Source organism: Equus caballus, chromosome 29 (genome assembly GCF_041296265.1).
Source record: "Equus caballus isolate H_3958 breed thoroughbred chromosome 29, TB-T2T, whole genome shotgun sequence".
Classification (NCBI taxonomy): Eukaryota; Metazoa; Chordata; class Mammalia; order Perissodactyla; family Equidae; genus Equus; species Equus caballus.
In genome coordinates this window covers 27,347,371-27,371,364 of record NC_091712.1, presented here as the reverse complement: position 1 = coordinate 27,371,364, position 23,994 = coordinate 27,347,371, and the positions used below count along the sequence as shown (strand labels likewise).

The 23,994-nt window shown below is 36.8% G+C and overlaps 1 non-coding gene and 1 pseudogene across 1 annotated transcript; both read right to left on the bottom strand.

The window, feature by feature from the left end:
- Positions 1–376: 376 nt before the first annotated feature.
- On the bottom strand, positions 377–11,059 carry LOC100067847 (E3 ubiquitin-protein ligase MARCHF2 pseudogene; annotated as a pseudogene).
- Positions 11,060–21,367: 10,308 nt separating this feature from the next.
- Positions 21,368–21,472, bottom strand: LOC111771267 (U6 spliceosomal RNA). The gene has a single exon (XR_002805012.1). It is a non-coding gene; the product is annotated as a U6 spliceosomal RNA (small nuclear RNA).
- Positions 21,473–23,994: the final 2,522 nt, after the last annotated feature.

Sequence of the window (23,994 nt, the reverse complement as noted above, 5' to 3'; positions counted from 1 at the left end):
TATCACGTGTAAAATCATATTGAGTGATGTACGGGCGCCCTTCACTTTGAACACTTTTTTTGTCCAGAAAGAGATCTTTTTATTCCTTTGGAGTGGGTTTTGCAGTGTAACCTAGAAAGTGAAGGGTGCCAGGAAAGCCAGCCTGCCACGTGCGGAGAAGTGCAGGAGGCTTGCGCAGCCTCCCAGCCCAATGAGCGCCCTCCACTCACCCATGGCCCTGGCTGCTGGCCGGGAAAGGGCCAAATGGACCTCAAAATGAGATCAAAGTGCTCACTCCGTCCAAAGCTCAGGTCCAGGTCCATCTGTCCTCCTCACGTCCAAGAGTGTGCAAAGAAAATCTGAAAACATCTTCACACGGGATCACAGAATAGGCCCTGCTTGACGTCTGTTGGCCTGAGAAGCATTCCGGCCGTGCAGAAAGGGTCGGGCAGGTTGGGTCCTGCCAAACGCCGGGGCATCACCAGCTGCCTCTGGCCCCACCAGCCCGGCCTTCACCCGGGCGTCTCCTCTGCCACCTCCTTCAGGAGGCCAGCCACCAGTAGGGTGTGCTGGGTGCCCTCGGAGCCACTGCGTTCCTGCTCTTTGAGGGCACTTTCTGGTTGGTCCCTCTCGACTCTGAGCACAGGCGGCAGTGACAGTGGGAGGAGACCAGCGTCCAGAGGTCGCAAATGCTGAAAAGGACGACGTTGAGGGCGATGAGCCCCGCGGCCTCAAGCGACTGTGGAGCCAGACGTAGTCGTGGGGCCTTGGCAGGTACAGCCTTCCAAGATGGCAGCCAGTGGCATGATGAACCGGAAGCACACCTGGTGCTGCCCAGCACAACTTCCGCTTCTCTGTGTGAGGCCCTGGGTCCTTCAGCCAGTGTGTGAGGGGCCCGGCCGCTTCTCCACCGCACCTCTGTGAGGCACGGTTCCCTGTAGCTGGTGTTGGATGTGGAAAGCCACCTCTCCAGACAGCTCTTATGCTCGGTGCCCAGGGTGCCTGTGCCAGGGAGGTGGCAGCAGTCACATGAGGGAACCCCGTGTCCTCAGGGCCTGATGCCCATGGTCCCAGGAGCCTGATCAGCGCCCCAACCAGTGTGCAGACAGCAGTTAAGTATGTACTGCAGTCTATACCCTTAATTCAAGCCAGGAGAAGTGGGTTGGTGCTTGTCCTATAAATATAAAGAATGACAGCATTTGGCGTGGGGAAAGATGGCTCGTGCTGATATGGCAAATAAGTAAACATTTAAAAACATGATAAGCAGAAATTTTAAAAATGCTTAAGCTAAACATTTTATGGAAAAGCCTGCAATTGAAATATCTTGTTTAATTTATGTATACATAACCAGCAACTTTTGCCCCGTGTTACAACTCTTACATAACTCCACCCTAATAATCCTATAGCGATTGAAGCAGCAATTTTGTTCTTTCCAGTTATGTTACTGTTGATGTTGTTAGATATTTATTTATTTGTTAAGGGGCTACAATTATGTGCTTCCAACACCAAAATGCATCAAAAGACACGTAGTGAAGTCTCCCTTCCATCTCTGTTTCCTAGCTGCCGAGTCTGCACCCCTTTCTCTCATCTTCCAGGTCTCTTCTGCCTACCCCCCACCCCCCGCCCCACAAGTAGCCGCCATTATTAATGCTAACATTAAACACATTGGTTAAATAATTAGAATTTGAACATTTTATCACTTACAGGAGAAAACTGATGGACACTTTCGTTGATTGAAAGAAATTAATTCCAGAAGCAAAGTCCTTGAGAAGTGGAGGAGGAAAGGATTGTAGGGACCAAGTGCAAGGACCATGTCTTCGTTAGAGTCTATCACCTTTAAGAGATTCTTTGCTGAGAAGAAACTACTGCAGCTAGCCTTGGGTGTGCGGGCTGCTGTCGTTTTTGTTTCTACAAGGAAAATCCAAAAGCCCTCTGAAAATTGATGGGATTGAATTTATGCCCTGTGAAATTCACCATATAAAATTTTTTCACTGGAAGTAAGTTCATAATTCTATCACCACCTTTTTATTTTGTAGATAAGGAAAAAGACATTCATAGACATTTATGAGACTTCCAAAGTTTTTACTTCTTTCCTTTTAATAAATGGATATTTTGAAATAGTTTTATGATAAGCTTGGTCACCTGTATAAGCTAGGAATAATCAAGATAATTTAAGTATTCTGTATTGACAATTATAAAAATGTATTTGTTGAATGAAATTAACAATTATATATCAAGACAGAGTCAATGTTAATAATTCAAGGTAAAAAATATTTTTCAGTTTTCTTTGGGATATAGGGCTTATAAGTTGCAAAACTCTTCAGTTATCAGAAAGACCTATTTATATGTTTTTTATTGACTGACTTATTCTTGGTTCCAAAACCAGCATTTCTTACCCTACTCAGAGAGCATTTATTATTTTTATCTGCCCCAGCACCTACCACAGAGCCTGGCTCACAGTAGGTGCTAAATGAATGTTTGTTGATTGACAGATGAATGATATATTACAAAATAATTATTAGTTATTTTCACTTGATATTTAATATTACCAGTACTTTAAGGGGGTTTATTAATACAAAGTTAACACTTATTTACTGTATGAAAATAATCCAAAGTAGAAAATATTATAAAAGCTGATTTTTCAGTTTCATATTGTATTAAATACATAATACAATTAGAAAATTACAAAAATAACCAATTAACACCATTGTCAGAATGAATCTGCTCCACAGGGCACTACATGCTCCTTAGTTTGAGATTTTTCACAGAAAAGAAAAGTGAGGAATGGATGAATCATAGCCAAACTGCGGTATATTTCCCCAAACTTATCTTGTGCTATCTGCAAAACTTTCTTTTCATGTTATTGCATCCAGTCTTTATCACCCACAATCGCACCACCATGTTTATTGATTAAAACTCTCTATCCTGTCTTTACTGGTCATCCAATTCCTACTCTGTGTTCAAGATCCAGCTGAAGTCCTCCCTGCTCCAAGAAGCCTTCCCTCCAGCACTCAGCGAACTCTTTCCTCTGACCTCTCATAGAGGCGATAATACTCATCACACACTTGACGTTCTTTGGATTTTGACATTATTGGCTAAATTTCCTGTGCATACATTTGACCATTCTGGTTAGATTGATTTAAAGTGTAGAAACAACCAGAGAGGTGAGTCAATTCAACTCTGTTGTATGAAAAGGAAGCCCACCCAGAGGGATTAAGCAAACGGCCCAAGTTGACGTCTTTAAATAGCAGTCATGAAAACATCTCTTGTCCCCTAGTTTGCCCACTGCATTATTGCATACCTGGAGTACAGGACTTTGCCTGTCTTTGTGTCTACATCCACACTAAGCGTGGTGTCTTGTGTATAATACATTTGGGCTTTTTTGTTGTTGTTTTGTTGTAAACTTAATGTAAAACATACATCTCACTATAGACTTTAAGAATTTGCTCAGTGATTTGATAGATGTTTGTGCAAATGTGCTTTCATGTGGTGAACAAATACTTGTTTTTTCAAAGGCTGTTTGGCAACACTCTATTCATATAGTTTAACAGTCTCACCACAACCGACTCATTTGACAAAACAAGTTCTATGTCAATATACATAGAAAAGGAGAGAGGGAGCCTAGAAAAGTGGGTTAATTTACAATTTTTTATAAAAGATAAAAGGCATATTTTTACCTCATGCCTCCCTCCTCAACCCACCCAGCCAGAAAAATACTATATTTATAGATATACTCTATTGAAAGTGGGGCACAGATCAATGCGCACAAAAGAACCTGGAAGTGTATGGGAAGCAGGGAGAACGGGAGGGAATACTGGCAAAGAAGAACTCACTGTTCTACAATAAGCTCGTTTATTTGAATCTGTATCCAAAAGAGGTGTTTGCTTTTAAACATTCACAAAATGTTCTGACATTTTGAACTAAAAAGGGAGACCTTTAGCAGACGCTGGGCCAGCGCCAGGACCTCTACCCTCACACCTGCTCTTCGCCCTCCACTGGTTGTAAGTCCTTTCAGTAATATATAACCAAGGAAAATATTGTGTCCCAAGTGCTCAAAAACAAATTGCACACATTCCCCGTTTGCCACTACTTTTAGTGAAAGTCAAACTTCATTAAGTCAACACACTTTGTAGCTTTCCTCCTGATGAGGCGTTTTTTCCTGTCATAAGTCCTTAACCTGAAGTCTTTGGGAAAAGTTGCATAGTAGAGTCAGGAACTCAAGCAGATATGGATGTTGGCTTTAAATCCCATAGCTACCCTACCAATGAAACGCTTGAAGCATCTGCCCTCACCTGTGGATGCAGGATGGGGGACAAGGCAGAGAGGAGATTGTGTAAGTTTGACAAAATGTTGTTAAACCTCCTTAAAGTTGTTAGGGGGATGCCCGACTCAGAACATGTGGCCCCATTTTTCCCCACTGGTCTCACCTCCGTCCTCTGCCCCATAGCTCACTCATCATCTTTGAGCATCTCTCATGCCACCTGGCCTCAAGGCATTACCTCTCAGCCTCATAGGTAGAGACTTCTCACTATGCACAAGAAAGAGTTCAGATTGCCTCCAAGCTAGTAGACTATCTCCCATAAAGAACAGCAAGTGATGGAGAAAGCCTTTCTGGATACTGACTCTTTCTTCAACACTCAACCTCCACAGCAGCTCTAGTTTCCAGGATGTTTTGATTTCTTGAATCCAGTTAGTTATAATTTGTCTGTTCTTTCTTAGGGCAAAGTTTGTAAGTCTTTGAGCTGTTCCTACTTTCTAAATTACACAGTAATAGTAATAAAATAATGATGGTAATTAACATTTACTGAGGACTTGCTAGGTGCTAAATGCTAAGCATTTCGTTTTACATGTATTAACTCATTAACCCCTATATTAGTAAGGGTTCTCCAGGTATATATCTCCTATTGGTTCTGTTTCATAATATATATATTATGAGAAATTGGATCATTTGGTATGGAGGCTGAGAATTTCCATGATTTGCTGTCTGCAAGCTAAAAACTAAGAAAAAGTGATGTAACTTGGTTCAAGTCCAAAGGCCTGAGAAATAGGAAAGCTAATGATGTAAAACTAGTCCCAGGGCAGGGGAAGAGGAGATGAGATGTGCCAGCTAAAGCAATAAGGCAGGGGGGGAAAAGGAATAAATTCCCCCTTCCTCTGCCTTCTGTTCTAATCAGGCCTGTAATGAGTTGGATGATGCCTACCTACACTGGGGAGGACAGTCTACTTTACTGAGTTTACCAATTCAAATGCTAATCTCATCCAGAAATATCCTCACAGGCACACTCAGAAATAAAATTTAACCTTGGCACTCTGTGGCAAGTCAAGTTGACACATAAAATTAACCATCACAATCTGCATACATCTATGAGGTAGATACGTTCTTATTACCTTTTCATAGTTAATGGCTTTGAGGTCCAGAGTAGTTGAACAACCTGCCCAAAGTCACAGCTAATAATTGGTGGAGGCAAGATTCACACTCTAGAAATTGTACAAGGCTTAGCTGCCTCTCACCATGTGCATTCTATAGTAATACTAACAATAATAAATTATAATATAGATACCATTGATAAGACATGTGCTCTGAGTTATTTTTCAATGAGCTTAACGACTGCGCAGAACCAGATCACTGACACTCTCAACCCTGGTTCCTCTAAATAGGAGCACCCTCATGGAGGTGGCTACCTGGAGCTGGAAGAGTGGTCTATAGCTATAGAGCACTAAGTTTTTTTGTTAAATCTCAGGAAGTTATTAATAGCCTCTTTAGATGTTTGAATGTTTATAGAGTACTATTACAATCTGAATCTACTTCAAAGCATAATTGAAGTTCAGGTGATTTCCTTCTTCCTCAACCTTATCATACAGAAGAGAATCCACTGTTTACCTGCAATAGAAAACCTAAAATTTAATTATAGAAAGGAGAGCATAAAAGTGCAAACTTGTTTTTTCCCCTTCCCTTTGAAATCCATCTTCCTCTTTTACTATGGAGATGAAAGTTTATTAGAAAACTTTTCTTTCATGTGCAATACTTCCTGGCTTTAATATTTCATAAATTTGAAATGTTCTGAATTTTTATGGCTTAGTGGTTCTTAGGAAGTGTTTATCTTTTCTGTTTGTTTGTTTTTCTGAGAGCATTTAGAAGAAGGAAATACTTTAACTCTCATTTATGTTGTAACACTTCCTCAGCATTCCAATTTATTCTTTAGAACCTACTAGTGTGAAGTTGGAAGCCTTATTATTTTAGGGACCTTTTTAAGTGTTCCATTTTTCTCTCCTGGCACCTTCTACAACTTTCAGAGTTAATATTAACATTGCATTCCTGAAATTCCATAAAAACCATTTATGTCTTTGTTATCCCTGCTAGAAACCAATTTAGTGACCAAATGTGTATGTTTTCACTCCCGCTACCTAATTTCTCTGGAATTGTCAGGGAAAAAATAATCAGAATAAGAAATTTTTGAGAAATTATGAATTTACTAATTTAAATATTTAAAATTTGAAAATATATATGATTGACAGACATTTTCTTGCTTTAAAAAAGATATACAAAACCACTTTTGGTTTCTTGGTTTTAATAGAGGGTATATATTATGGAGTGCTGAAATAACGCAACAGCTGTGACCTCATTGATGGGGCTTCTCACTTTAAATTCAACAAAACTCGTTTAACAAACATATTTAATTAACACCTATAATATTCAAACCTACGCTTAGTTCCTAGGGTTGCAGAAATGAGTGAGACAACTCATATAAAGAGCACTCAGATCAAGATATGGAACATCACTAGCCCCTCAGAAACCTGCCTTGTGGTTTCTCCCACTCATTACCCCTGCCTTCTTCCTGAAGGTAACTACTCTTTTGACTCGTCACACCATATGTGTGTTATTGTACTTTTTTAAATAAATGGAATCATGAGTATGTATTCTTTTGTGTCTTGTTTTTTGTTCAACATTATATTTGTGAATTCATCATTTTGTTGCATTTTGCAGCAGTTTTCATTGTCGTAAAGTATTGATTATGTGGATATACCAAAAATTATTTATCCATCCTACTGTTCATGGACATTTTGATCTCTTTCTGGTTGGGATAGTTTGGGGTTATATGAATCATGCTGCTATGAACATTCTTGGACATCCTCTTGGTAAACGTATATATGAAGTTTTGCTAGGAATGTACTTAAGGATGGAAACATTACATATGAGGATAAATGTATGCTTAGCTTTAATGTGAACTACCAATGAACATTTTGAAGTTTCTGTATCAATTTGTTATCACACCAGGATGACAGTTTCTGTTGCTCCCATCCTCTCCAACACTTGGAATTGTTATTTTAAATTGCAGTCATTCTATTGTGTACTTCACATGGTTTTAATTTGCATTTTCTTGATAATTAGTGAGGTCAAGACCTTATCTTATGAAGCTCTTGATCAGATTTCTTGCTAGTTTTTCTATCAGGTTGTCAGACTCTCTTCTTATTGATTTGTAAAAATTCTTTGAAAATTCTTCATTACAAACTCACTGTTGGATATATGTGTTGCAAATAGTTTCTCTACTCTCTTACTCTTACTGATCTTTTGATGAACAAAAATTTCTAATTTTAATATAGTCCTCTTTATCAATCTTGCCCTTTATGGCTAGTGATTTTTGCACCGAATTTCAGAAATATGTCTGTACCCTGATCTCATGAAGATTTTCTCCTGTGTTATCTTCTAGATCCTTGATTGTTGTACCTTTTAGATTTAGCTATTGAACCTGCCATTCTATTTGTTGTGAGTTGAGTGAGGTAGGGACTAAGTTTTATTTTCCAATTGGCCTACACGTTTGTTGACAAAACCATCTTTTCCCCACAGCTCTGCAGTATTACATTCATCATCACTTATTGAATTATACCTTCATGCATCAATTCTGATAAACATCAGGAAAATACTATTAAGCCAAAAAAGCCAAGTTGCAGAAGAACATAAAGACTGTGAATTTATTTAAATATAGAGTGAAACTTGCTATGAACAAGATATAAACAGTTACTTGTTTGGGGTCACAGTTTTGACGAAACCATAAAGAACATTAGGGTAGTAGTAAAATATTCAGGAAATGGAAGAATTATAAGGGGCACAGAGGAGTCTTTAAAGGCACTTGTAAGTGCTCATTTTATTATGATTATTTTCATACGTTACAAATAATAAATATTTCTGTATCTGTTCAATGTTTGAGAAAAAAAATTTAAAGAGTGATTGGCAAATTATACAAGGATAACTGTACAGTTTTAGTTTCAGCTTATCCCTCTGGTTTCTAAGTCCCTCTTGACCCCTATTCATTTTCTACTCCTTAGGATTCTCCTTAGTTTCTTATAGCTTAGCTATACGTTTAAGAAGGTGTTTGTTATACTTTGCCTAGCATTTGTAAGTTTTCTGTTGTGAGGCTCTCCAGGATATGCATTCTGCACATTGCAGGGAACTAAAGCCTCCCATTCACTCCTTCTATCCCTCCGCAAGCCAGGTTCCAGTCTCCCTCTCCCGTGCCACTGAAACTGTTCTTGTCAAAGATAAAATGTTTTCTGTGTTAGCCAGTCCTACAGACACTTTCCTTATTCAGTTCATTAAATTCAGTTCTCTGCTCAGTCCATTCAGTACAGTTGACAACTCCATATATCTTCGTATATTTTTCTTTCTTTGCTGCTATGAAGCCACAATCTTTGAATTCTCTCACTACCTCACTGGACTCCTTTTCTCAGCCTCATTCTCTGGCTCCTTCTCTTGTGCTGATATCTAATTGTTGGGGGCCCTAGGGCTCAGCTCTGGGCCCTTTTCTCTTTACTACCTGCATATTCTTCCCACATGATCTTATCAGTCCATGGCTTTAACTCACCCCTTATCTCTCAAATGTATATCTTCTGCCCAGGTCTCCTATTTTAGGAGTAGATTTCCATATCCAATTGTTTACTTGACACTCTCATTTGGATATCTAATAAGTATCTCAAATTAGCATTTCAAAACATAGTTCTTGATTTTCCACCCACCTCCTGAAGCCAGTTGGCATCAATGGAGATTTAATTTAGCAGCAAATAAAAGAAACTATCAAAGATAGTGGTTTAAAAATATAAACTTTTGCTGGGTACAAAATCAATTTAAAAAAATCAGTTGCATTCCTATACACTAACAATAAACCAGCAGAAAAAGAAACCAAGAATACAATCCCATTTACAATCACAACAAAAAGAATAAAATACCTAGGAAAACTTAAACAGAGGCGAAAGATCTGTACACTGAAAACTATAAGACATAATTGAAAGGAATTGAAGATATAAAGAAATGGAAAGATATTCCATGTTCATGGGCCAGAAGAATAAACATAGCTAAAATTTCCATACTACCTAAAGCAATTTACAGATTCAAAGCAATCCCAATCAAAATCCCAATGACATTCTTCACAGAAATAGAACAAAGTATCCAAAAATTTATGTGGAACAGCAAAAGACAGCTAATAGCCAAAGAAATCCTGAGGAAAAAAAACAAAGCTGGAGGCATCACAATCCCTGACTTCAAAACACACTACAAAGCTATGGTAATCAAAACAGCATGGTACTGGCACAGAAACAGACACACAGATCAATGGAACAGAAAAGAAAGCCCAGAAATAAAACCAGACATCTATGAACAGTTAATCTTTGACAAGAACATACAATGGAGAAAGGAAAGTCTCTTCAATAAATGGTGTTGGGAAAACTGGACAGCCACATGCAAAAGAATGAAAGTAGACCATTATCTTACACCATAAACAAAAATTAACTCAAAATGGATTAAAGATTTGAATGTAAGACCCAAAACCATAAAACTCCTAGAAGAAAATATAGCCAGTACACTCTTCAACATTGGTCTTAGCCCCATCTTTTCGAATACCATGTTTACTAGGGTAAGGGGGACAAAAGAAAAAGTTAACAAATGGGACTACATCAGACTAAAAAGCTTTTCCAAAGCAAAGGAAACCATCAACAAAACAGAAAGACAACTCACTAACTGAGAGAAAATATTTGCAAATCATGGATCAGTCAAGGAGTTGAGCTCCAAAGTATATAATGAACTCACAAAACTCAACAACAACAATAAAATACCACTCAATCCAAAAATGGGCAGAAAATATGAATAGATATTTTTCAAGGAAGATATACAGATGGCTAACAGACACTTGAAAAGATGCTCAACATCACTAATCATTAGGGAAATGTAAATCAAAACTACAATGAGATATCACCTTACGGCAGTCAGAATGGCTATAATTACTAAGACAAAAAAATAACGAATGTTGGAGAGGATGTGGAGAAAAGGAAACACTCATACACTGCTGGTGGGAATGCAAACTGGTGCAGCCACTATGGTAAACAGTATGGAGATTCCTCAAAAAACTAAAAATAGAAATACCATATGACCCAGCTATCCCACTACTGGGTATCTATCCAAACAACTTGAAACCAACAATCCAAAGTAACATACGTACCCATATGTTCATTGCAGCACTATTCACAATAGCCAAGACATGAAAACAATCCAAGTGCCCATCATTCGATGAGTGGATAAAGAAATGTGGTATATATATATAATGGAATACTACTCAGCCATAAAAAATGACAAAATCATGCCATTTGCAACAACATGTATGGATCTGGAGGGTAGTATACTAAGCAAAATAAGCCAGACTAAGACAGACAAACACCATCTGATTTCACTCATATGTGGAATATAAACAAGCACATGAACAAAGAAAACAGTTCAGGGGGAGTGGGTGGGGGGAGGGCACAGGGGGTGAAGGGGAGCACTTGTGTGGTGACAGACAAGAAATATGCACAACTGAAATTTCGCACTGATGTAAACTATTATGAACTCAATAAAAAAATTTTACATGACCAAACCAAAAAAAATTTTTTTTCTTTAAATAAAAATATCGACTTTATCTCCCTCTTACACAAAAGAGGTCTGAAAATCTGCATTCAGATCTGCTACGAAGACTCCTTGGTTGTCAGATTTCTTTTTACGTTTCTGATTCATCATCTTGGCAGGTGCTTCCACCTTTCGAATCACTTTGATATCCATGGTGGTCTTGGTATACCAGGTATCACGTCCAGGTTTCAAAGAGGAAGACAGGGGAAAGATAGAAGGGTGAAAAGGACACATCACTGAGCTTGAAACAAACTTCCAGAAGTCTTACACAACATTTCCAATTATATCTCATTGGTCAGATCCCACCCAATGGGCACACACCTAGCTACAAGGAAAGGAAGACAAAAATGGATTTTAGCAGGACCCCTTCCATCTTTAATAAAATCTGAATTCTGTTACCAAAGAAGGAGAGAATTGGCACTGTGTGGCAAGTAGAGGTCTCTTCCACACTGTTTCTCCTTCATTCCTTGCCATCTCAGTAAACAGACCTGTTGTCTACCTATTGATTCAAGTAAAAATCTTAGGTCATTCTTGATTCCTTCCCACATCCCATCTATCAGCAAGTCCTCTTAGTTTTCGTTCCAGAGCACACCTTGAATCTGTCATCTTCTCTCTTTCTCCTCTGTTGTCCCCTTAATATAAGCCATTGTCATCTCTTGGGTAGATGTATTATTGCAATGGCCTCCTTATCGGGTCTCTTTTCTTCCAGTTTTGACCTAACCTTCTTATAGCATCCAGCATGCCAGTGCGGTCCGATGTAGATTTTCCTTGCTGGGTTGTTTTTTTTTTTTCCATAAAGTCACATCAGCTCCTTACCTGAAAGCTTTCAGTGGCTTTTTATTGTACATAACATAAAAACTCAACTTCTTAACAGTGGCCTGCATGAGCATCTACATATACCACTCTCACCCTCTGCTCACATTTTCCAGCCACAAAAGCTTCATACACGTCAAGTTCTTTCCACTTCAGGACATCTATGCCAGAACATGCTCCTTTCAAGTGTTTTGAGTTTTGTTTGTTTATTTATTTTCTTTGCTGTTTCTCTCCCACTAATGAAACACAGGCTTCATGAAGGCAGGGCCTCATTAGGACTCTTCATCCATTTCACCCACACCTGGAATAGGACCTGCCTAATGTCTAGTAGTGCATACTATTGTTGAATGAACAAATACACCTCTTATTTTTGAGGCTATGAGAAGTTCTTATTTATTATGGCTTACACTATATTTTAAATATTCTGAATATTCTTTAACAAATATGGATTGCTTTTGAATGTTAAAAAGGTTTATTTTAGTGGCAACATTAAATAATGTTTAATAATTAGAGTCTCCTAATATTTTGCAGCAGCATTTACAATATGTAAGATATGGACTAGGAACGTCAGCTATCAAACAACTCAGGCACTCAATATGACCTCAAGGAGCTTACAGTTCAGAAATGGGAATGGAAAAATAAGCATAGCTATCTCTATTCTAACCCAGACTTTGGTAATTACTAACAAAGATACATAAATTAGATAAGAGTTACTACTATATAAATCCCCCCACTTCATGCAGCTAGTATACTGTACTATACTATATAAACATGGCCTCCCATGCAGCTTTTATATAGACAAATTCAAGTCGTTGCTTGTTTTTACAGCAAAAAGTTTCTCCATCCTGATTCACATCTTTGTCATTGTTTACTCCAAAAGCAAATCGAAACCAAATGCAACAAAAGAACTAACAAAAAACCAACAAAACAAATAATTAACAAGGAAAACCACCATTCTCTGAAGCTAGTTTCCGAGGGTACCTGCCAGTGCTCTCCGGGTATGGGACAGTGCTTGGCCTACCTTAGAGATGCTGCTTAGCTGACTTTAGAGAAAATGTGCAGCATACTTGATATAAGCAGATTAATCTGCCTTTTCACAGGATAACAGCCTCAGGGAAACGTACCATTAGGAAATCAAAGCAGAAAAACTTTAAGGCCACCAAAGAACTTTAGAGATAAGGTATAAGTGAATTAGAAAGGGAAACATTTACTGGCCTTAGTTTATCTTAGAGAATAAATGCCTCATGACATTGAGAGATGTCCAGTAAGCTGTGTATTTATAAGAACCAAGACTAATATCATATTAAGCATTGCAAAATTTAGTAATGTTATGGTGGTATTTTAAATTCACTTTGATGATTCCTTTATCTTTTATTTTCATAGTTACTTCTTGAAAGGTATTTTTAGCTATAGTTTTATTAATATGAGGCATCCTCAGAATTCTAGATATAAACTACTTAATAATAATATAATAATAGATACCATTTATTGTGCAAACACAGTGCTGTGCAAAGATTGAAAGATATTTAATACCTTATTTTTCCTATATCCTCTATAAAGCCCAATCCTGGCTGGGTGCATCCTAAGTATTTAATCCATATTTGTTTTTTTTACTATAATGTTGAGAAAACACTGTATGGGAATTATAAATGAAAATATTATTCGCAATTCTATCACTTATTAAATGGAATACCCTGGCTGGTTTTTCATAGACTAAACTGATAAGGTTCCCCCTGGCTATAAATCCTTTAGTTTGTTTCCTCCCTTCCTTCCTATCCTCCTTTTCTTCCTTCACTCCTTTCCATCCTCCCTCCCCGATCCTTCCCTCCCTCTCTCCCTTCCTTTCTGTATCTTTGAGCACACTTTCCCATTTTTAGATACATTCATCCATTAAACAAATATTTCTTGAATGCCTGCTGATAAAGTACCAGCCGTTGTTGTGTTTAGTGGGATTTAGCAGTGAACAAGGAAAGAACAAGCAGGGAACAGCCAAGTCCTTGCGTTCTCATGGAATTCAGAGTTTGCAGTCCCTCGAGGGAAGACGCTGCCTGATTCATTCATATGTTCTTCCATGGTGCCTAAAAGAGGGCATTTACTCTGTTGTTACTTTAAGAAAAAAACATTAATGAATGTAGGAAAGAAAGAGAAGGAAAGGAAGAAAGAAAGAACTTTTGAGATCTTCAGGTTTGAAAAAGCAGCGCTTTCCTTGATTAACTACATAATTAAAGGAACACTAGGTGGCCTCAGAGAGATTGAGCCAAGGAGACAAAAGGTAGGTGATTATGGGTGGTTTCTGTTTTTTTATGAGTTCGTCTTCCTCAGACATTTTATTTTCACAAATTATACATCAGTATAGCTAAACAACATTCAGGACTCTGAATTCAGACCTTCATAATCAGCTGACAAACATTTCAAGCTGTCACAAAAGGAACTCTTCCCAGGCTCTAGTTCATTTTCAGTAATACCACCATTTATGTGTACCGGTTTTTGTAATTATTTTAATATGTTACTGCATTTTGGCCTTATCACTTTATGAAAAATAGGAAAACTGGAAAACAAAACACACTGACTCAGCTGACAAGAAGTATGACTCTCATAAACCTAATACATTTTAGATAACAGTGGAAAATGTTTAAAGTTTTAAAAAATCGTATTATAACCAGATTCTCATTAGATTTCAGCAAGTCTACTGTGCATTTGATTGTCAAATTAAAAGAAAAAAACAACTTTAAGAACATGTATGGAATTTGGAATTTTATCATTGAAGATTAGGTTTAACAAAAAAGAGATAGCTTTTTTTTTTAAAGAATCTGGGAGGAGAAAATCTTCCTCTATTTGACTATTATATGACTACTGTGCATGAGACTTTCACACACGTTTTCAGAAACGCACTAAGTATGAAAGTACAGACCCACAAATAGTGACACCTGGTAGCCAGTGGTGGCAGTATTCTCACTCCTCACCAAATGCATCCCTGCCTTTTATTTCTCCCTTTCCTTTGTTTTTCTTCTTCTGTCACCTGTATTGCTCCCCCTTGCATTTTCTCTGCTTATACGTTAGGCCTACGTGTGAGACCTAAAAGTACCCACAGGCCTTCCACACCTCAAGAGCTAGAGAATCCGAAGTGGGTTGCCCTCTACTACGAATTTTAAATATTCAGAGGTTCTGGAACCTGTTTGCTTTTTCTCTCATTTTTTAAAATGCTCCAGAGAGTTTGAGGAGATTTGTTACCGTTAGAAATGCTTGACCAGCACAGCATAACATAATGGAGAACGAGTATGTGTGCTTGCACTGGATTAAAAACTCGGCTTTGTCATTGATCAGCTACATAACCTTGAATTAGTTACTCCACTTAGAAAGTCACTTTCCTTATTGATAAAATGTGTATTAAAATACTGGTAACTTGATATTATTGTGAAGATTAGGCATATATGTATATGAAGCATCTGGAGTAGAGTAGACATTCAATAAGTATTATTATTATTGTCATGATGCTAAGTATACTGCTTATTTTTTCTATTATATTGGAGTAAATTACTATTATGTTTAAAACATGGATACAATTTAATGAAATTAAAGGTTCTTCCTTCAAAATACCTTAAATATCAGAAGCAAAATTGACTGCCTTTCTGTATTCTTATCTGATCCTTAAGAAAGTGTCAATCAACTCCTAAATGTTCAACAGTGGAGTCTTAGGAACCAGTGCCAAATACTAAAATAATTAAGACGATAAATAAATTAATTGTTAAAGCAGATACCTTTCTTAGAAATAAGAAAACAAGATGTTTATAGATTTTCCCGTAACACAGAGATACCAAAATGGTACTGAATCATGACCATTCTCATATCCTTACTTAGGGAAACAAGAAAACTCTCCAGAAAGAGTGGAATTCAAAGAATTTATATCAGAAAATTAAGCAACAATCAGTATTGAATGTCTACTTCTTTCACTTATTTAGCCCTGTAAAGGCCTTTAAATACAAGGAGCACAAAGAGTAGCCATTAAAACTAAGAAAGACTAGCAGCCAAGGGAAGAATGTGAATCATTTCGTGTCTTTAATACACTTATTGGTTTCCTTAACATATTTCTTTTTCTTCTCCCAAAACTATTTTTTCCTCCTCTGTCCTGGATAGTGACTTCTTTTTCCCAAGATCTCAAAACTCTTCTCTCCACTCTTTCATTTCATTATCTCTCATGATGCTTTTCATTTGTAGTCTGTCTTGATTCTGCACTATAAGATAGAAAGACAATTCAAGAGTGTCCTGAGCTTAGTACCAACATTTTAAACAGATAAAATATGAGCCCTGAAGAGCCAATCATGACCATGCACACTGTTGGTCTTTTAAAAAGCAATGGGCACATAGGGGAAAGATCACATTCTGGACGAGGGTTTCTCTCTTAAGGCGAGAGGTTAGAGCTGGAGTAATAGATAGGATAAGAAGTGAAGCTGCAACGAGGGATTGGCTGTACATTTTGGGTAAAGTTAATGGCATGAGGAAATAAGCAAAGATAGAAAAACACTGGTTTTGGCATGAAGATCAAGTCATCGAGTTTCAGGGCTACTGAAAGAGGAGGCTAGAATGGTAGACAATACTGAGGATAGCTTTGAATGACAGTCTAAGGAGGGTGAACTCTAGTGAAGGTTTCTGAGAAGGGAAAGAGCATAAGAGCTCCAAGAAAGTTTTCTGGCAACAGAGTGGAGAAGAATCATAGGCAGAAGTAGAATTTACTAATAGTTATAAACAATCCAGACCCAAGATTTAAAGTGCCTGAAATATGAAATTTGTAAAGTGAGGGACAATGTTAGTGGTAGAATAGAAAGAAGATGAAATAAAAAAATACGAGGTCACAGACATAAACATTTCTCAAATAGGGGCCCTTAAGGAATGGTATTGGCATTGATAGAAATAGTAACGTCAGAAGGAGGAACTTAGGGGTGGGAAAGGGAAAAGATAAGTTAAGTGTGAGTCATATTGATGTTGAGATGTCAACAAAATAACCAGTTGGGACGTAGGTCTTAGGAGACTTATGGCAAAAAGAGGATATAAACATATTCTCTGTTTCCTATGTGGTGAAGATGAGCTTTGTAGCTAGAGTCAGTACGTTTTTCTCCACTGTGAAAATCACAGGAAAGGCAACAGTGAGGCAAAAAATAAGTGGGGGCATAGATCTCTATCCTCAAAAATCATTAAAAGTACACTGGCAACATCAAACTAAGAAGTTCTGAATTTTACGCAAGAGTTAGAAGGATCTATGAATATCTTCTAACTTAAAACATCTGTATTCCCCACACAGGAAGACAATAACCCTTTAAGATATCCTTAAAATAAGGCCAGCTCAAAATCGACTCTCAATGTATATTTGTTGATTGAATGCATGCATGCTTCATGAAATTTTTTAAGGTCTAATTATTGATCTACAGGGGAAAAAAGGAATTTCATGGCCCCCATTTTCTTTTTTTATTGAGGTGAAATATACACAACATAAAATTTACCATTTAACCATTTTTAAATGCACAATTCATTGGCATTACTTACATTCACAGTGTTGTGCAACCATCACCACTATTTGCAGAACATTTTCATCACCCCAGATAGAAACTCTGTACTAATTACCTTCCTATCTTCCCCGCTTCCCAGCCTCTAATAACTCTAATCTACTTTTTGTTTCTACAGATTTGCTTATTCTATATCAGTGGAATCATACAATCACATAATAGGGTTTTAAAAATTTTTTGTTGTGATAAGAGCACTTAACATGAGATTTATCTTAATAAATTTTAAATGTACAATATGTTATCACTGACGATAGGTACAGTGTGGCACAGCAGGCCTCTAGAGTTTATTGATCTTATTTAACTGAAACTTTACGCCTGCTGGCTCATAACTGCCCATTTCCCCCTTCCCCTAACCCCTGGGAACCGCCACTCCAGTCTTTGATTTTATATGAATTTGATGATTTTAGATACTTCATATAAGTGGAATCATGTAATATTTATCTTTCTGTGTCTCACAGCCCCTATTTACTAAGGAAAGGTAATATGAAAGAAAAAAGAAAAAAAAGTGGGGGGAGAACATTTTAGTTACACTTAAGCTGAGAACGCTTGTCTAAGCACTTAATGTCTCCATTAGAACACAATATTCTATCTCTAGTGGCTTCAGAGTTTACAATGCGTCTCTATATTATTTTATTTTCACAGCCTCCCTGTGATATAAGGCAGGAATTGTCTGCGTTACACAGATGAGAAAAGTGATATTCAGAAGTCCTAGGCGGCTTGCTCTAGAACACATAGCTAATAAGTTACTCTTAGGTCTCAGGTCTTTTGATTGAAGCTAGAAATGTAAGAAACAAACAAATAAATAATCACTATCGGTTATTTAGCAATATCAATGATTTGGTGTTAAAAAAATGTGGAGTCTAACATTTCTGGCTGCAAGCGAGACACAATTTCCATGAAACTATAAAATATTTCTGAGTAAAAAAGTAATTTTAATTTATTTGATGAGTAGTTAACTGTACTTCAGTAATTCACGTTATTGCTTTAGGACTATACTCAGAAATTATCTATATCTGAAAATACTAAACTTGTGGTTGATGATGGAATTAGCCAGCATTTACCAACATTTCAAAAACATAGATGCCTTCTCAAATCTTACTTTTAAAAAGTCCTCCAAATAATGAAGAAAAATGATTAACAGATTGTCACAGAACAAAAAAATATATAAAACAATGGATGCCTTTTGAAAGATTACATTATTTCCAAATGTTTGATTAGTATTTGAGGAGAAATTTGGATTCCGTATATTTTATCACAAAATGGGAAGAGCAAGTGTCTGCGAGTGTTTTAAACCACCAAGTGGACATGATTGGTCATGATACCCATGTAGTTGAATTTCTCTAAGTTTTGTTTTTTAATGAAGCTTTAAAATGTAGTGTTCTTAAAGACTTACACTTGGCAATTTCAATAAAATATTCGTTGTAATAGAAAAAACTAAAATCAAGTAGAATAGTACATTAACTTCTCCACTCTTGTTAATCTCATCTGTGGGAAGCCTGGTGGTTGAGATCAGAAAGTTGGAAACTGCATGTCAACCATTTGGTGTGTTCTGGTTCTGCACTCTCTGATTAAAACAGTTTGGAATGATGCAGCAACAGCGTGTTTCTTTCAAAATTTAAGAGTATTTGATATACAGGAAGGAAATGGCAAAGTATAAATCAGCCACATTAAAACCTTGACTTCACGAATAAATGATTTCTCTGCTTTCTTAATTTCTAAAGACAACCATATGTGTGGTGTCTAGCAAAACAAATAGAATAATCCCAGCCTGAAGTCACCTGATAACTGTCAGAACTTCACGTAACATACTGAAGGAAGGTTTAGACTTATGCAGTTTTAAAACGATAGTCAATAAAAAAATAATTTTTGAAAAGGGCTCATTTACTTTATAGGCAATTCTACCCAAATATGTGCATGTATCTTATATATTTGTGTGTGAAATGGCGTAATGTTTAAGGTGACATCCTAGTTTCCCACCGGTTTATTCTGTGCCCCTTGGACAGATTGCCATGTTGTTTTCTTATTTGTTTTTCACAGCACCCTCAACTAATAACTACATCCATTTGAATTAATCTCCTAAACATCAGTGAAACAATATCCTGTAATTGGGACGAAAGTATAGGAGTGGTCAGGGTGGGGTGGTGTGTAAGGAAAGCAAGGCTAATTAATGATTTCCAGTCTTACTACTTCTCATCAAGTGTTTTCTTCTATCTCAGTCAAACTGAGGACTCAAGGGGAGTGGATTTTGGTAGACTAGAGAACTTCAAAGCAAGCTCCAAAAGGGGAGAAATTCTCCATCAAGTTTGCTGATGTGGCCTCAGTACCTATGACAGAAGCTGACATATAATAGGATCTTATTATTCACTCATTCAACAGTTATTTATTAAGGGCTTACTATGTCAGGCACTATTAGAGGAAACGAAAATATATCATTGAACAAAACGTGTAACATTCCTTGTCCCTTGGAATTTATATTTCAGTAGGGGGTGAGAAAATATAAGCACAATAAATAAGCATTTAGAATGCTAAAATGAGATATGCTATGGAAAATAACAAAGCTGGATAAAAAGCATTGGGAGCATAGAAATGATGGGGTTTTAAAGGGAGAGTTTAAATGGAGTGGCCAGGTAGGCCTCAAGGAGGTGACGTGTGAGCAAAAACTTACAGAAATCGAGGCATGAGCCACATGAATATTCGAGAGAAGAGTATTCCATGCAGGGGAAACCACAAGTGAAAAGGTCCTACGGAGGGAACAACACTAGTGTTTTGGAGGAACAGTAAGGGCTGGTGTAGCCTGGGCAGAGTAGAAGTGTAGGAGGTTTATTGAAATGGTTTGTCATATTAGAGGGAGCACAGAGAGTAGGGCTGTCAAGGCCACCCAAAGAGTTTGAGTCTTACTCTGAGTGAAAAATGGGAGACAAGATGGTGTAGGATTTTAAACAGAAGAAACATAATCTGGTTTATGCTGTAAACCGATCACTCTAGCTGTTGTGCTGAGAATAGATGAAGGCAAGGATAGAAGCAGGGGCCTTGAGGAGACTGTTGGAATTTTCCAGGCAAGAGCTGATAGTGGCTTAGATCAGGCTGTGAAAGCAGTCAGAAGTTCACTCATCCGCTCATTCATTTTACAAATCACAACTGAGGGTGTTTTGTGTCAGGCACTCTTTTAAGTACTTTAAATATTCGCATGCCCTTATTTGCTTATAAAATATGGTTGGCTGAATAATGGCTCCCCAAAGACGTCCACAGCCTAATCCTCAGAACCTCTGAAAAACTACGTGGTTAAAGGGACTTTGCAGATGTGATTATTTTAAGTATCTGGAGATAGAGAGATTCTCTTGGATTATTCTGGTGGGCACAATGTAATCACAAGGGTCGCTAAAATAGGGAAGTGGGAAAGTCAGAGTCAGTGGTAGGAGATGTGAGGATGGAAGTGAAAGGTTGGAGTGATTCGAGGAAAGGGCCAAGAGCCAACAAATGCAGCAGCCTCCAAAAGCCAAAAGAGGCAAGGAAAAGGACTCTCCCCAGAAGGAGCACAACGCTACCGACATCTTGATTTTTCCCAGCAACATCCATCTGAGATTTCTGACCCCCAGAATTGTAAAGTAATAAATTTGTGTTGTTTTAAGCCAGGAAGTCTGTGGTAATTTCTTACAGCAACAACAGGAAACTAATACAGAAGATAAGATTTCCACATAAATGCATAATAATGATATGACTCTATGATTAAAAATATGAAAATCTGATAATTTGCTTAATCATTCTTGTGTTGTTCAAATATTAGATTGTTTCCAACTTTTCCCTATTATAAATAATGCTGAAATGAATATCCTTATGAATAAATCTTGGCATGTAGTTCTGCTTATTTTCTTAGGTTTTGGAAATAGAATGACTGGTTTTTGTATTTTAAAATACAGAGAAAGAAGAGAGAATTGTACAACAAATTATATTTACACACCAAGATTAACTTTCATTAACACTAATGTTTTATATAATACGATAAATAAAATACAAGGGGTAGAAGTTAAGTACCGTTCAATCTCCTTTGCCATCCTGCTTCCTTACCCCATCTCTTCCAAGGCAAAGACTGACAAATAGGGAACGATTCACAGATGTGTGAACCGTCCTTGTACATGGGCTGTGTTAATCTTCTCTGTGCTATTCCAATTTTAGTATGCATATTGACAAAGCAAGCACCGGCTTTTTCTTTTGATCTTAAAAAAAAAACAAACTCGAAGAAACATAACCAAGGTTACAAATTCTAGCTTTCTTATAACAATAACGCTTTTAGATTCAAAAATATGAATCTTCATAGAAAGGTAAAGGCAAATATAAGCATTAAGAGAAAGAAGAGTAAGAAAGAAAAAGACTAAAATGAATAATGAACGAATTGTAGCTATTTTTTCCTAGATGTGCATTTGATTTTCTCTGTTTATTTTATCTCACATCCAAAGCATTAAGATATAAGTTAAACGTATGAAATCTTCAAATTACGCACTTACAAGCAGTTACTAATTTTGTCACTGTTCCCAAATTAATCAGATTGGCCTATGTTCTGAACTGGGAAGAAAAGGATATTGTTTCCTTTACTGTAACTCTACTGTTTTATTAGGGTGTCCAGCGGCTACTTTACAATCTAGTTTGAGAATAGATGCCTTTGTCAAGCTTGGTCATAATTTAGACTAACCTTCTACTTAAGAAGAACACAACTCAATTATGAGGATGAAGATTCATTCCTATTGTAGGATATCGCAAAACTAGAAGTTTGACTTATGGACTCACCAAATAAAAATGTCTCAAATATAAGATTTCCTCATGGTCTGTAATTTTATAATAGTCTTTACACTCCAAACTGTATATACGACATTATCTGTCTTTATTGACATGATCATTTTGATTCCTTTGGAAGAACAATTCTTTTACCCTGGTCAATCTATATATTCTAACAGTTAAGTTTTTAGTTAATATAATTAATGTAAGAACCACAAGATATGAATTACTACCATTGAAATGGTACACATTTTGAATTAATTCCTAAAAAAAAAACCTTAAGTAAGCAAAAGCCTACTACTATAAGGCAAAAAAACGACTATTTGTGCAAAACACAAAATATTTTATTTCTTATATTTCACAAGATAACTAGTAAGTACTACCCTCTCAGATAAAGCTATAAATAATGTGGTTTACGTATTTAACAAATAAGAATTTTCTGAAGAATGAAGATGAATAATAATTAAATAGTAGATATCTGTCTATATATTATACACACACACAATGAGAGATTGTATTTGTAATTAAATGGCTAGTCTTTTTCCTAGATAGAAATTATATCCCTCTTTAAATATGAACATATGAATAATGGACTGCCTCATATAGATATTTTTTACTTATTCTCATCAAGGAAACAAGGAGGGAGAAAAGTGTCCACAAATATCTCTAAAAAGCCCTAAAAGTGAAACTATTGTTTTAGAATCAAAAGGATTTAAGCTCTGACTGATGTCGTAAACTCATAACGAAGGAAGAGCTGATTAATGAGATGGGCTTGTCCTCAACTTCCCTATTACTTTCTCAATTCTGAGTTACAACACCTCATTATATAAATGGATTTAATCTTAGAGGAATGTGCTTTATATTTAATTTTTAATTTATGCTTACTTTCTAATCTGACTAATAAAATTGGCTTCCGAAATTTAGTTGCTAGAGGTTTCTTTTTTTAAAATATCGTGTATTATTATCTTATAAAGATACATTTTCTTTTCTTTTAACCTTACTGTCATTCACCATGAACAATTGAGAGAGAGTAACAAATGCATTTATACACATAGATATGATGAAAATGGTCTTTAGTGTCATGGCTTTACTCTAGGACTGTGTTCTCCAAGTGTGGTGTTAGGATGACTCGCATCATTTAACCACCTGAAGAGCTTGTTAAAGAATTATTTTCCCACGTTCCACCCCAACTCAGACTCATTGAATCAAATCACCAGGCAGGGGTGTGGATCAGAAATATGCATACAAAACAAGCATGCTTGGCGATTCTGATGGAGATAGCTGACAGAGTGATCTCAAAGCAATGCTGCCTTAGGGGCTGATGTCACATTTTTTGAAGTTATGTTCTATAGATCCTTTTTAAAGCATACTTTTATATAATGCCAGATGTGTATCTATAGTATATTTTGTGAGGCTTATTTTTAAATTGATGATTAATAATTTGTGGAACTGCCCATAATGATGGCAATAATCATGGATTTTTAAAATCACTAAATTAGCCCAATTTCTGCTTTCATCATAGGCCATTCAAAGCTACTCAAATGTTGACTGGTATAGACACTTGAGTGACAATACTGAGCTGGTCATAGTACAATACTGGTATTATTTTCTGCGTTACTTCATGTCCTCCTTTGATAAACATGAAAACATTACTCCCTTTTCACGAAGATTCTGGTGTGACCCTTGCCAGTGTGTGCCAGCTGCACCCCAGCCACTGTTCAGGATTATCATTTTTTCATATTCCCATTAGCTGAGAAGACGTTATTTTTTGTAGTTCATATTTTATAAAGTAGATTTTCTTTGCTTCTCAAACACAAAATTATAACATTAACTTTTTTCTGTCTACACAGCTTCCATTCCCCAAATATTCCTCAGCCCTGGAAGAAATAATAATAAGCTCATCTTGCTGAGAATCACATTTGTATAAGTACTATCATGCTTAGAATG